Source organism: Elaeis guineensis, chromosome 13, assembly GCF_000442705.2.
Source record: "Elaeis guineensis isolate ETL-2024a chromosome 13, EG11, whole genome shotgun sequence".
In the NCBI taxonomy this organism is placed as follows: domain Eukaryota; kingdom Viridiplantae; phylum Streptophyta; class Magnoliopsida; order Arecales; family Arecaceae; genus Elaeis; species Elaeis guineensis.
The window spans coordinates 76,982,950-76,997,975 of record NC_026005.2 but is presented as its reverse complement, the minus strand read 5'-3'; the positions used below and the strand labels follow the sequence as shown (position 1 = coordinate 76,997,975).

Genomic DNA, 15,026 nt, shown 5'->3' with positions numbered 1-15,026 from the left:
GAGACATGAAAAGTATGGTCATAAATCAGTGCTGCCTTATAATCATTGTTATAGATGAACTATTCTGATAGTGGTCACTGTATGATGATGTTTGCATCATGCAGCTGCATACAAGCAGGCTGATGGCAGGAAGGTGGATAATAGAAGAGCACCTGTGGATGTTAAGCGTGGTAGAAGTGTTACAAATTGGCCATGTCACAGGCACGAAAGACCAGAAACTGACTGAGGAAAACGAAAATTTGTTGCTTCCCGATTGTTTTACTTGCTTTTCATGCAAATCTGACTGACATAACCTATGAAAACATTTTGCAACATTTAATTAACTGGTATTTGTTAGGTTATTATTTTCGCAGCGAAGTTCAAACCCTCTCCAAGGTTCAAATAACAAACGAAATATTAAGTCAAGATTCCAGATCAACTTGTACAGACCAATGATAGTACATACAGGATGGTAGATACAACAACGTTCTATAGCCTAAAAATACCAACAGAAGACATTGCTTTTCGCAAAAAATATGAAGAAAAAGGAGTTACAGGGATATAATAATACAGATGACAACAAAGCATTCAAATGTTGCACGGCAGTCCTGATAGGCTTTCTTGCAACCTTTTCTCTGCCTCACGCAAGTGCCCCCAACTAAAATTGATATCTCAAGATGCTTGAGCTTCATGGAAGCAGGACTTCGTAGCTTTAAAGGGCAAGACACCACAGAATCTACTGTACAAGAGCTAGTTGGTATTTGCACAACAATGGTCCGAGTTGGGCACCAAACTGATATTCCACAACAAGTGCTGTCAATGCAACGAATGGATCATCCTCCTGTGTCCTCCAATGGCCCAAATCTGCCAAAATAATAAAGGATGAGTTTTGTAGAATTTGAACCTACATCCTTGTACAACTGGAAAGATCAATCTCACAAGAGAAATGGGTAGTGTTAAATGTTTACATTTTTTTTGTATGAACTGAAGCTTGAAACTGTTATAAACTGACCAAACAGAGGTTTGATCAATCAGCTGAAATTGAGCTTGCAACTTGAAACTTCAGTGTGATAATCAAGCTCTCAAGACGTTGATATTGTCCAAAAATATGAAGGATGTAGATAGAAAAAGGCAGGCACATGAAGGAAAAAAATGATTGGTACACAGTTTACTCCTTACTATGTCTTATGAGGAAAGAATTTTTGAGATCAAGAAAGCAATAAGGTGATAGAACAAATGGCTAGAACAAGACTTTTCAAGCTAGCTAGACTGATTACACACACCTTGTAACTAAAAGGCTCAAGTTGATGATAAACCACCCTTACACTGAAGGGTTAATAGGGAGAACAAAATATATATATATAGAGAGAGAGAGAGAGAGAGACTCAGTTGTTAACAAGGAAAATAGAACATCCAGTAGGTGTGACTGACAGAATCTAGACGCCTGGACTGCATTTTGTAGTTCAAATTCGAAACTAGTTGAGATTCTTTTAAACTGCCAGAAACAAATTTGTAAAGAAAACAGCAAAAAAAGAGACAAAACAAATTTCATTTCCGAGAGAGTAAATAAAGAAATGATATGACCCACAGTGGAAGTATAAGAAACTTCATTTCTAGTCATGATGCACCCTAACCATAACAGCTACCATAAAGGCCTCTCTTGATATGATTCCAAAGTATAAATTGATACCGTTTAACAGCTTCGACAAACTCTTAAAATATCTTCTAATGGTTCCAATGGTGAAATCTTATTATTGATTAACAGACTGGATAAGAAGGTACCTTTAGGCTTTTGTCCCAGCTTCCTGTGCATAAGGCACTCCCATCAGATGACAAACCTAGGCAGCTGAGGGTTTTGCAGAGTACCCAAATTCAGGACTACCTAAGAAAAGAGAAAAATATAGATGATCCAACACCCTTTTTCCATAAAATTTAGCAAAATGATAAAATAAAACAATCAAAGCAAGAAGAAGGGAGGGTGAACAAACCAAAGCCATGGTCTCACTAACTACAAAAATTGGACTCATGGCTGAAGTTCTCTCTGAAACTCCAAAATCAAAATGCGCAGTTTCACCTAAACTCAATTCCAAGTTGGATGAGTTTCGGAATTCTGGCTAAATTAATTTTTGCAACCAAAGTCATTGTCTATACGGGTTGCTTATGAGTATAGCTTTTTTTTTTCATTTATTTATTTCAATATGAATATTGAAACAATATATTCAATGATCCTAATCAATAAAATGTAATTTAAACTAATTTTTCTTGATTTTTCTTTAATTTTTTTTTATTTTTCCTAATACAAATTGTTGCTTGGATTTCTTTATAATTTTCAGCCAAAGCTATCCATGCTAGAGCCTAAAGCAGCAAAACTAAAAAAAAGTTTTGAACCTGGGACTAGACATCAACTTAATGTATGAACAATCTGATGAAGAAAGAAATTAATTTGTCAAGCAATACTCTTTTCTTGTGCCAAGATAACATCAAAATTGATTTGGAAGTAAAAGTTTTCTTTCGTATGTAGTAGGCGATATTACTTAAGTCCCCATAGGCTACTTTTGCATGCTTCTTTTAATTCACTTCTTTAGGCTACACAGACTACATCTCCATATAGATCACACCATTTATCATGAGATGAGGGGGAAAAAGAAGGAAGCTCATTTTTGATTCATTAGCAAATTAAAGCCACAGACTACTATTGACTGTCACAATGGCCACCAAAGACCAGGATGAAGCTTAAATGATTAGAAATTTCCAAAATTAAAATACTAACTTTATACTATAGCAATTTATGAAATTAGGTAATCAACAACATTAATTACATAACAGAACAGCAGTAACAGAAGATGTAATATAAATCTGAGACAGTATCAAGTGCCAATGATAGATTTTTTTGACACCAGAATATAAGTTTACAATGAAGGAGTAGGGGGATCAAACAGCATAATTCATGCTTTAATAAAATTATTATATCTGTTTCACTTTGGACAATCAATGATTTAAAAATGGCACTTACAATAATAGGTAAATGTTGTATGTGGCTTATAGTATATGCAAATAAGAAGAAATAGAGAGAACTTAAATTTTTGAACAGTAAAATTTTAGTGAAAATCAAAAGGAAGAGGCATTTCTCATGACAGAAATAAGGAAAAGGTCATCACAAGCCTTAACTGAAAGTTTTAAGAGAACTTCACATGATTATAAAACATAGACAAGCACCGACGTACCTCCAAATTCTCTTAAAACCAAGGGCCTTATTTTAGAAAATATAGTGACTTCTATCATCCCCCTCCCTGAATATCTTATCGAATAACCAGACTGGTAAATCAATTGCTCTCATGCGAGCAAGCCCATTAACAGTGATGACTAAATGCATCTCCATCCACCACAAAAACATAATGATCCTCTGTTTCCTTAAAATTTTATGCTTTCTGTGGACAGCTGTCTGATAAGCATACCAATTACATTTTCAGGGTTAACCACCTTTTCTTCCTACCCCACTGCTAAGATTGCAATCCTTATCCTACAATAATTTCAGCTGATGAAGGTTTAGATCTTGAACGATCATAGACTTCTTAGATAATTAAATAAAATCATCTCTGGATGCAAAAACATAATGATCTAAGCTTCAAGATGGCAACCATATCTCATAAACAAAATGTAGCCTTTAAATTGAAAATAAAATGATCCTGATAACTACTAGTTTTTACCTGGAAAAAACTAAAATGCATACAATCTAATGTCTATTTGACATGATGGTTATAGGACACGTTTGGTCTTGGAGAAAGAAATGAATCAAGTCTAAGTGCATTATAGAACTTATTTCTACAAGCAACATGCATGCACTATGTTAGAATTTGACGCCTCGAGATTCAGCCCACATTGAACCCACAGCGAGGTTCGCGGTGAAAAATGGAGTCCAATGAGACCAAAATCACCCGAAACGGAGCTTGGATGGAGGAGATACGAGCTTTTGAAGTCGGCACGAGACTCGAGGCAGCGGAGGACCGCCGGCGGCCGATGGCGAGCAGTAACGACGCGGCCGCAGGCGGCGACGCGCGAGACGCGCGACCCAGGCAGGCGGGCGGCCCAGCCGAGCGCGCGGCCCAGCTCCGCGTGCAAGCGCGGCCCAGGCCCGCGCGCGTGGGCCGGCCCAGGCCCAGGCGGCCTGCTGGCCCTTTGCCCCGGTCCACCGTGGACCGGGCGGTCCACGGCTGGGCCTGTGGACCGCGTGGGCGTTTCCCACGCGTTTCGCGCGGTCCACGGCACTATTTCGTGGACCGGAGCGCGATCAGAGGGCCCAGAGATGTCTCGGTTTTGATCCGACGGTCCAGGGAGTTATCTGGCTTTGTTTAGGACTCCTAATACATCTCTAATCAAGTTTTAAACCCTTTAAATAGGGCTGATCGTTAACAGAGAGGATTGGTGGTTTGGTTTTTTGCCTGAGACCGCGCGGAACCCGAGAAGAGGAAGAAGAGAGAGGCGGAAGCGCTGAGAAAGAAGGAGCAGGAGGCTCCTGGACAGCGGTCGTCAGGCACTTTAGGGATTCAGGGGGTCTTCCAAGAGAGAGAGAGCTTTTGTGAGGGGAACTTTTAGTGAGAGAGAATTGGGTGTACAAGGGTTGGGTGAGATCTCCTCTTGTAAAAATTTTCTTTTTCATAGTGAAGTTTGCATGCCCCGTGGAGGCGAGCTCTTTTGTGGCTGATCCACGTATTTTGATTGTTTTTCTTTTTGTTTTGTTTCTTCTTTCTTCCTGCTGCATCGCGTGGTACTGAAAAGATCTTGAAAGGTGGTGTCCAGACCAGACATCCACCCAACAAGTGGTATCAGAGCAAGACGGTACAAGGACGCAGATTACAGTGGTATTGAGCAAGACTGAAGATGGAGAAGACAGGAACAATCAAGATGGAGATCAACAAGTTCGATGGTAAGAGCAATTTCTCCTTATGGCAGGCAAGAGTGAAGGACGTGCTCATCCAACAGGGATTGATCGATGCTTTCTTGTGCGATGAAAAGCCGACCACCATGGAGGTACGGGATTGGAAGCGGCTACAGATGCAGGTGGTGAGTACCATTCGCATGTACCTGGCGGATGAGGTGGTGATCCATGTGCTAAGCGAGACTTCCCCGACGGTGCTGTGGTCAAAACTCGAGAAGTTGTACATGGCGAAGTCTCTCACCAACACACTTTTCCTCTGGAGGCAGTTTTACCAACTGCGGATGACTGAAGGACAGAGCGTGCAGGAGCATTTGAGCCACTTTCAGAAAACCCTCACCGACCTCCTCAGCGTTGGCGAGAACGTTGAGGAAAAGACCAGGGCGCTGGTTTTGCTGGCATCGCTTTCCCCTTCGTACGAGTCCTTGATGACTGCTCTTCTAGTGGGGAAGAGCACTATCAAGATGGACGAGGTCACCGCGGCGATACTCCAGAACGAGGTTCTCAGGAGGGAGAACCCAGCTTCGAGCTCAGAAGGCGGTAGCTCAGCTTTGGTGGCTTCTGGAGGAACAGGAGGCGGGAGACGGAGCGATAGAAGATCGCAACGAGGGCGGTCTAAGTCCAAGAGGGACTTGAGCAAAACCAGGTGTTACCGGTGTGAGGAGTTAGGGTATCTAGCCAGAGATTGCCTTCAATTCAAAAATCGGACGGTGGCTGCTGTAGCGACGACCGACAGTGATTTAGATGGAGATGTCTTTGAGATATCTGACGAGGTATCTACTTCTTCCCAGCAGTGGACATTAGATTCTGCATACCCCTATCATGTATGTTGCAGAGAGGAGCAGCTTGACTCCCTGGAGAACAGTGAGGGCACTGTATATCTGTCGGATGGATCGAGCTGTGCGATCAGAGGCATTGGGACGATTAGCTGGAGGACACATGACGGTGCAGTGAAGAGATTGGGGGAGGTCCGATACATACCCGATTTCAGACGGAATCTTATCTCACTTAGTAGACTGGATTCGAGAGGCTACAGGACGGTAGCTGGTGGAGGAATCCTGAGGGTGTTACGCGGCGATAGGATTGTGCTGGAGGGGAAGAAGGGGAGCAGAGGACATTATTACCTGGCGGGGAGCCCAGTGTGAGGTGGAGCTTCGGAAGCCAGGTGGAGCCCAGAGCGAGGTGGAGCTCCAGGAGGCGGATCGGGCACGAGACAGGAGACTCGGGAGGATGAGAGGCGACGTCGTAAGGTGAGATTCCTATTGCCGCAGGATGATGCCCCGAGCAGGTCTCAGATCAGGAGGAGCACAGCATACGACGAAGATGAGATCGAGCAGCCTGGCTCGACTCCCATGTTTGTCCATCCATGATCAGCAGGCGATTGCCCCAGGGCATGGAGCGAGGAGATCCAGAAGCTCTCAGAGTTTGGAGGAGGCCGAATATCGAGTCGAGGTGTAGATTGTTAGGATTTGACACCTCGAGATTCAGCCCACATTGAGCCCACAGCGAGGTTCGCGGTATAAAATGGAGTCCAACGAGACCAAGATCACCCGAAATGGAGCTTAGATGGAGGAGATACGAGCTTTTGAAGTCGGCACGAGACTCGAGGCGGCGGAGGACCGCCGGCAGCCGGCGGCGGGCAGCAAGTGCGGCCCAGGCCCGCACGCGCGGGCCAGCCCAGGCCCAGGCGGCCTGCTGGCCCTTTGCCCCGGCCCACCGTGGACCGGGCGGTCCACCGTGGATCGGGCGGTCCACGGCTGGGCCTGTGGACCGCATGGGCGTTTCCCACGCGTTTCACGCAGTCCACGGTACTATTTCGTAGACCGAAGCGCGATCGGAGGGCCCAGAGACGTCTCGATTTTGATCCGACGGTCCAGGGAGTTATCTGGCTTTGTTTGAGACTCCTAATACATCTCTAATCAAGTTTTAAGCCCTTTAAATAGGGCTGATCATTAACAAAGAGGATTGGTGGTTCGATTTTTTGCCTGAGACCGTGTGGAACCCGAGAAGAGGAAGAAGAGAGAGGCAGAAGCGCTGAGAGAGAAGGAGCAGAAGGCTCTTGGACAGCGGTCGCCAGGCACTTCAGGGGTTCAGGAGGTCTTCTAAGAGAGAGAGCTTTTGTGAGGGAAACTTCTAGTGAGAAAGAATTGGGTGTACAAGGGTTGAGGATGAGGTCTTCTCTTGTAAAAATTTTCTTTTTCATAGTGAAGTTTGCATGCCCCGTGGAGGCGAGCCCTTTTGTGGCTGATTCACCTATTTTGAATGTTTTTCTTTTTGTTTTGTTTCTTCTTTCTTCCTGCTGCATCACGTGGTACTGAAAAGATCTTGGAAGGTGGTGTCCAGGCCAGACATCCACCCAACACACTATCAATAATTTTTTCAGTGGGATTTGTATGACTGATCTTAAAGCTAGAATTTTCTCTCTGACATCATCCAAAGCCCAAAGATATTATTTTGTGCCAAAGATCACATGTGGGCATCAATACAGAAATACCATAAGGAGCTTGGAGCTTGAGGAAATTTCATGGTAAACTAGTCTCTGTAAACTATTTCATTAGTATCTCTAGCATGTCTCACTCATATACTGAAATAATAAATACAATAATAAATATAAGTTCTAGGTACAATATCAGCATATGCTATACCTATTTACTTTGGAAAAAAATAATAAGAGATAATATTTAACTGTGGATTGTAAACTTTGCCGGGATTGTTTCCTAAAACAAATCGTTGACTTCATATAATATTTCCATTTTCCACTATATTTTTCATTGAAGATTGTCTTTACTGTTTAGAGTTGCATAGGAATTTGTTTTTCCAAATAAAAAAAAAAAATGCATACCTCAGCTACCATTGTGTCCCACACATAACAATCCCTATTGGAGTATCCAGCAAAAAGGAGTCTTCCCGATATTAAGAAGGCAATGGATGTGACAATGGGGACATCATTATTATTACTGTCATGCTGCTGGCTACAAACCTGAAGTTGATGCCCTGTCCCCATGTCAAATAATCGGCATGTGCCATCATCAGAGCCAGTCCCAAATTTTTGTCCATCAGGGAAAAATTTGACAGCATTAACATCCCCCTCATGATCATGATAAGTTTGAACTGCTGGACTAGCTCTTTGAGTATCCCACAGTTGAGCAGTAGCATCGCACGAACCAGAGAAACATATTTGAGTTTGAAGAGTTGACTGAGACACTGGAGATGAAAAACACAAGTTGTTTTCAGTAATATGATTATCTTAAACTAAAGAATCAAAACTAGGTTTCTTTTGTTTAAAATGAAAAAAATATGGAAAGATCATATCTAAGTTTCTGTTTGCAGGAACATCGTGCCTGCAAAAGCATCATAGTTCGTACATTTATGAGTGAATCCATATGACATCAAAATGAAACAGTTCTAGGAATGTTCTAAGAATGCTCTATTATTTTCCCCTCCTATAAAAAATGGATAAATTATAGAAATATCTCCACAACTTTAGTCCAATTTAACTTACACCACACTCTTTGATTTTAAAAAGTATTAAACTAACCCTTCAAATTTTTAAGATGTTTCAAAGTAGTCCTATCGATCACTGACCAATAAATAGTGTTAGCTTACCATTTTAATAGACAAAAATGTCCCTCGCTTATATAGGAGGGGTCGCCGACGAGGAAGGTGGAGGTAAAGGGAGCACCATGAAGGGAAAGGAAAGGATTGTGGAGATCGGCATGGAGAGGGAGAGCAGCATCAAAGGCTTCAAGTGGGATAAGAGGAGGAAAACGGATGAGGAAGAAGGAGAGGAGAGAGAAGGGTTACCGGCAAGGAAGGGGCAGAGGTGGAGAGAGCCATCGTGGGGAGGGAGGGCTCATGGGCGAACTTAGAGGAGGTAGATGAGGAGGAGAAAAGGGTGAGAAGAAGGAGAAAGAGGAAGGAGGGATCACCAGCGAGGAAGAGATAGAGGTGGAGGGAGCCGTCATGGAGGGGTCAGCTCATGGGCGGGCTTAAATGAGGAGGATGAGGAGAAATAAGTAAGAAACAAGGGAAAAAAGGAGAAGAAAGGGTCACTGACGAGGAATGGGCGGAGGTGGAAGGAGCCGTCATGGAGGGGGAGGGCCCATAGGCAGGCTTGGAAGAAGATAACAACAAGAAGGAGAGGTAGATGAGGAGAAACGAGAGTAGAAGGAAGGAGGGACAAAAAGGGCCATCGATGACAAGAAGAGGAGAGCAATCGAAAAGGAAGGAGAAGGGAGGTAGGGATAAGGATAGTTTGATCATTTTATAAAATGATGAAATCATGTGATGGTCATGTTACATCATTCCACTAATAGAAATAAATGATAGAACCAATTTGGAATATCTCAAAAACTTCAAGGGTTAGTCTGATACTTTTTAAAATCAAGAGGATTTGAGTGAAATTAGACTAAAATTAAGAGGTGATCCTGTAATTTACCCAAAAAAAGATAGTTTCAAATTTTGGTCATATTCTAATTCTAAGAATATGCCCGTTACTTTTTTTCCAAAACAACTCAATCTCTTTACACTAATCTCTCCACTACCTTAACCATAGATTGTCTCTTTCGCCTCTCTCTAATGATTGGAGTAAGGTTAACAAGACCAGACATCATCCCATAACTCCATCATGCTGAATGTGAAGCGAGCCATATATCCCCAAAAATTTTTTATCTCATCCCATATTATGTAGACCAAGGTTTTCCATACTGTGCCGAACCGGCCGGTATACCCCGTATCGTACCGGACCAACGGAGAACCGGTACGATTCGGCCGGTAAATTCGATACACGGACGATACGGAAGGAAAAAAAGGAAAAGTGAGAAAGAGAGAGAGAGAGGAGAGGGAGGGAGGTGGAAGCCGTCAGAGGCCGGCGGCGGCCGGCTGCGGCCGTCGGAGGGCTTCCGAGCCCCATATCGCCCGATAGGACTTTCAAAAGAGCGAGAAAGAGAGAGAGAGCGCTCGGAGGGGGGGCGAGGGATCTACCGGACGGGCGGCGCCTCCGTCGCGAGGGCCTCGGTGGCCGACGAGCCGACGCCGACGGCCTAAGAGCGATCGAGCGGGCGGAGCCCCGACACCGTCCCAAGGGTCCCGATGGCCGGCGAGCCGACGGCCTGAGGGCGGTCGAGCGGGCGGAGCCCCCTCTGCGGCTCCGCCCCCTTCTTTTTCGAAACAGACGACCGTCTGTTTCAATTTTTTATTTTTTTTATTTTAAAATTATGAAATCGACAACCTAATTGCCGACTTAAGGAATTTTTTAAAAAAACATACAAAAATCATGAAGTCGGCAAACTATTTGCCGACTTCACTTAAAACTAAATTTTTTTAAAAAATTTGCGAAATAGGGACGACACCCCTATTTCACGCCCGCGGCGCCGCGCGCGTGGACTGCGCCCTCCGGCGACCACGACGGCCAGCCGGAGGCTGTCCGACGGCCTCGCCGGCTCTTTCCCCTCCCTCTTTTTCTTTCTTCCTCTTTCTCTCTCTCTATTTCTCTCTCTTTCTCTCTTTTTTTTCTTCCTATTCGGGTCCGTTTGCCTTCGTCAATTCGGTACGGTATGAAACTATACCGAACCGTACCACCGGCCGGCAATACCGGTTCAGCATACCTTGATGTAGACAGTCAACTAAAAGCTATATATGTTAATCTCTTATCTCCATCATGTTTAATGTAAAAGAGAGCTACATATGTCGTACCGATATGTCCAAATAATCCCATTTTTAATCCCTCTCCCACTAAAATACAGAATGTAGTGTTACATTCCCTTGTTTTTTCCCATTAATGTACTGCACCAAATGCAATAATAATAAACAAGATGATAGCCAATAAGACTTGAGTCCATCAGTTGGCAACCTCCTCCTAAGAACATGCACCATAAGAGGTTCCATATTCAAAGGCAAATGGTGAATTCCCACCAATATTTTCAAAAAACAAAAAGTGAAAAAAGGGGAATAATGAGCGGCATAAATGTAAAGAATGCTTCCATATTTTGCAATGGTGGAGAGCTATTATCATATTAAACATTTGTGTAGTTCCAAATAAAGCTTAACACTACATAAACTTCTACTTGAATTCAATCATCCATATATATGGGGCATGACTGATGTTTTAGAGTTGCAAAACAAACAGTCGGCCACTGTGCCTTGTTGATTCAAAAACCATTTACCATATAAGAAGTATATTTAATGTCACATACCACATACCAACAAGTTCTTTATTTAGTGACATTAATGATTTCTTTAGTCTCTTAGAAACACACAAAGTCGTGAGAAAGAATAATTGGTACAAGACTATGATATATCAATTACTTAAATTAATCAATATGATTAAAACCTCAATGTGTTATTATACAATTTTATATATTTGATAAAATTTTTAGTACAATTAATCATTGAAATAACACATAAATAAATAATGGACCCTAATATGAAATGCACAAGGCCAAATAGCAGTGTCTATCAAATAGTTACATAAAACAATTTGAAACATGATATAGGATTTGAACATGTCGATTTATTTGCTAGTAATCTCAACAAGTTTTACAAGAATACTGAGTTTGGGACAATATGTTTACATAATGCATAGAACCTTGGTAAATGGCAACATATACTATGGGCCTTGATGTTTATACTGAAATGTATTGCTTGCTAATTGAAGTTCAGCACAGAAGGGGAGGAAAATATACAAAAGTACAAATGGATAGAACTATCTTTGTTCTAGCGCAAAATTATCAGAATTCTGGCAAGGTGATCTAATACCTATATGCAAACTAAATATATAAGAATTAGATGGAAACCTACATAGGATCATCTGTTTTGGATAGACAGTAAATATTCCTTCAATTTAGGTGAAGACCAGCACAAGTTTGTCCCCCTCCCCCACCCCCCACCCCCCACCCCCACAAAAAAAAAAAGCTTTCATTGGATGGAATTCCTCTAAAAATCAAAGATCACAAATAAATTATTAACCAAAAAGAGGCCTATAGATTTTGTCACAGTAATTGATGTCACGTACAAAGCCAGTTGTGAAATATCTTTTCAAATAAAGACAATAGGCATTCATCCAATGTAAAATTAAGCTACCTTTGGAGGAAAAAAACTACAAAAACTTATGACTGAAGCATCTTGGCTTCTAGTACATGATTTCACGATGGGATCTATGCAATTACCTCAACACATCAGCTGTGTGTCCTGATGGAAATTCACCTCCAAAGACAGAGATCCTCTGATCAGTACTAACATCCCATAAAACACATGTCTGATCCCCTGAGCTAGTAATTAGTCGAGTTTCCTGATCTGGGACATACTGACAAGACGATACATAGCCCTTGTGCCCAGTAAGTATTCTTGATATTGGTATATTTCCATCTCTATCAATTTGAAAATTGAGATTGAAAATAGAGCATGCACTATCAAGACCACCACATGCAACAGACTGACTGTTGGGGCCAAGGGCACATGTCATGACCCATGCACAGTGAAGCTTTATAGCATGTGTTTTCTGGCTTGTTAACGCATTCCACACAATTAATCTCCCATCTTGGGAAGCACTAACTATCCGATTCCTTTCCGGAGCCCAATCCAGTGAATAGACCTGACAAGGTTCTTACAGAACAATATTCATCAGTTATTAATTAAAAGGTTGAAGTTTGAGTTTTGATCTGTAAAAGACTAGATCCATAACTAATCCAAAATGATGTGAAAGGTCACCATCCAGCAAAAAGTTAAAATGCAACAAATTTTGCACGTCCACATCCACACATAATGCTTGACTTAATATCACAATCACAAAGGCCACAGTTATGTGCAATTTGACTTATAACTTGAAATAGAATATCCAACTAAGCAAGGAAAAAGCAGTCAACATCTCCTTGCCCCAACCCGAGAATGCAGTAGAAAAAAATGAGATCAATTATTGCAGGAGAAGAAAAACGATACAACATTTAGAGTTGATAATACTGAACATGTTTCTTGGTTTCCTTAGTTTTATATCTTGTATCTTACATATACATATACCTAGTTTCCCAGAAACACTGGTTCATTTTAGTTCTAACTTAATATTCTTGTTGGGGCCTCCCAATCCCCCTCCATTGTTTCTTATCAAAGATTATCTTATCTCAAGAATTGTTCTAGATTATGATTAACAAATAAAGTTTGATAGATTAATTGAGCCGAGGTGAACCATGATACATCTTCCAATGAAGAAGTCTATAGACTTGAAATATTGTTTCACCTATTGTCAATCTTTTTGTCTGAACTTAGTTTCACCTATCAAACCTTTCTTATGGGCCTAGAAACATTTCCAATTCAAGCATTTAGCTGGTGCAGCATTTCATCATTTCCAATTACATCATATAGCATATGGAAATTAAACAGTGTAAGTTGGAACAACAATGAAAAGAGGAATAGCCAACAAGGAAAAAAAACCCTTCCCAAAAGATAATTACAAGAACCCTAAGAATGATTTTGAAGTAAATCATCAGTGGTTGCTAATTTTGGCTTTGCATGGTTGATTTGCATGGAGCAGAAAATTTTTTAGGTCACCTTCGCAGCAAACCAGCTAAGTTTCACACATATTTTTTATGAGCATTGTGTGACAAACAATCATTCGAAACATCCTTTCCCCTGTATTTTCTCATCACATCAGGCTTCTCCAGTTCAGCAATTCTAACATACACCTAAAAAGAAACGAGAAAAACAAGTACTTCACCTTTCCAGTATAAAAGGTTGAAAACTTTCACAGTTTATTAACAGTTCCGGGTAATCATGGAATCCACATTTAACAAAAATAATGTAATCCTCATTTAACAAAAATATCATGTAAAGGTAGTTTTCAGACAACCCCATGAACTCAACTAACAAAAACGAAGAAAGATGCAGCAAAAGCGCAAAAAATCTCATCTTTATGAAAGAATTTAGAGAAGGATTGAACCTACTTTCCCTGCATGACCCTGCATGGTCCTACAGCAAACCAGATCCGTGGAACCAAGGCTCATCGCTGTTTTCCCATGGCTCTTAGCATATCCAACAACTGAAAAAACAGAGGGAAAAAAAAATAAAATCATTGTTCTCAAGGGAAACAAAATGAGGGCAAAAAACGCCAAGAACAAGAACACGAGAATTCCACCATCGGTGTCGAGAAGCGCCTGCCGCCTCTGTCTCAGCCTCTCGTGCAGACCGTTCACTGCGCCTTCGCGGCGATGTGCCGCTCCTTCAGCTTAGCAACAGATATATACAAAACCCTAACGCTAACTCCGACCACAGTGTTTCAAAACATCAGAGTTCTGTAGCCATAACCGGCCTCGCTCTAGCTCGATCCGAGCCCTAATCCACCATCCCCACTCCGAGAGCGCCAATGTCGGAGCAGAACGACGAGAGAAACCGATGTAGGGTTAGGGTTCGCTGGGGGCGAATCGAGGACGAACACCCACTCCGAGAGCGCCAATGTCGGAGCAGAACGACGGGAGAAACCGATGTAGGGTTAGGGTTCGCTGGGGGCGAATCGAGGACGAACACGAGAGGGTAGAGAAGACGGGACAACAGAGAGAAGAGGACAAAGAGCTACAAGGGAACCCGAAGAGAGAGAGAGAGGAGTAGCGGGTGGTGACGACGGAGAGTGGGTGGAGGAGGAGCGGCGACCGGCGACGTGGGTCCTATGTGACACGTGTCGAAAGGCAATTTAGGACACAGCGGTGTCGGTGGGCCCGGAAGAGCGAGCAGAGAGATTTGGGGCCGCCGCGGGGCCCATACGGGACGTGGCTGGGTGAAGGAAACTTTTACTTTTTGTGAATCGGTAAATTTCATGCAAGATAATCAACTATTTCATTGACCGATTCATGCATATATTTTTTTAAATAAATAAATTATTTTTTTATAAATAATATTTATTTATAAAAAAAAAAAAAAATTATGCATCTAAAAAATGAATAAATAATTTTTCATCAATTAAAAAAATAATTTTTTATTTTATGATGATTACAAATCGTTAGTCCACTTGTAAATGCAAGGATATTTTATGTTCCTAACGAAGCCATACGTTTTGATCGTCTTATCAAAACGCATGTTCCAACTCTTGGATGCTTGCTTCAGTCTATAAATGAACCTATCTAGCTTGCAT

At 42.0% G+C, this 15,026-nt stretch overlaps 1 pseudogene; it reads right to left on the bottom strand.

The window, feature by feature from the left end:
- Window positions 1–376: 376 nt before the first annotated feature.
- LOC140853429 (guanine nucleotide-binding protein subunit beta-like) lies at window positions 377–14,542 on the bottom strand (annotated as a pseudogene).
- Between the last annotated feature and the right edge of the window lie 484 nt (window positions 14,543–15,026).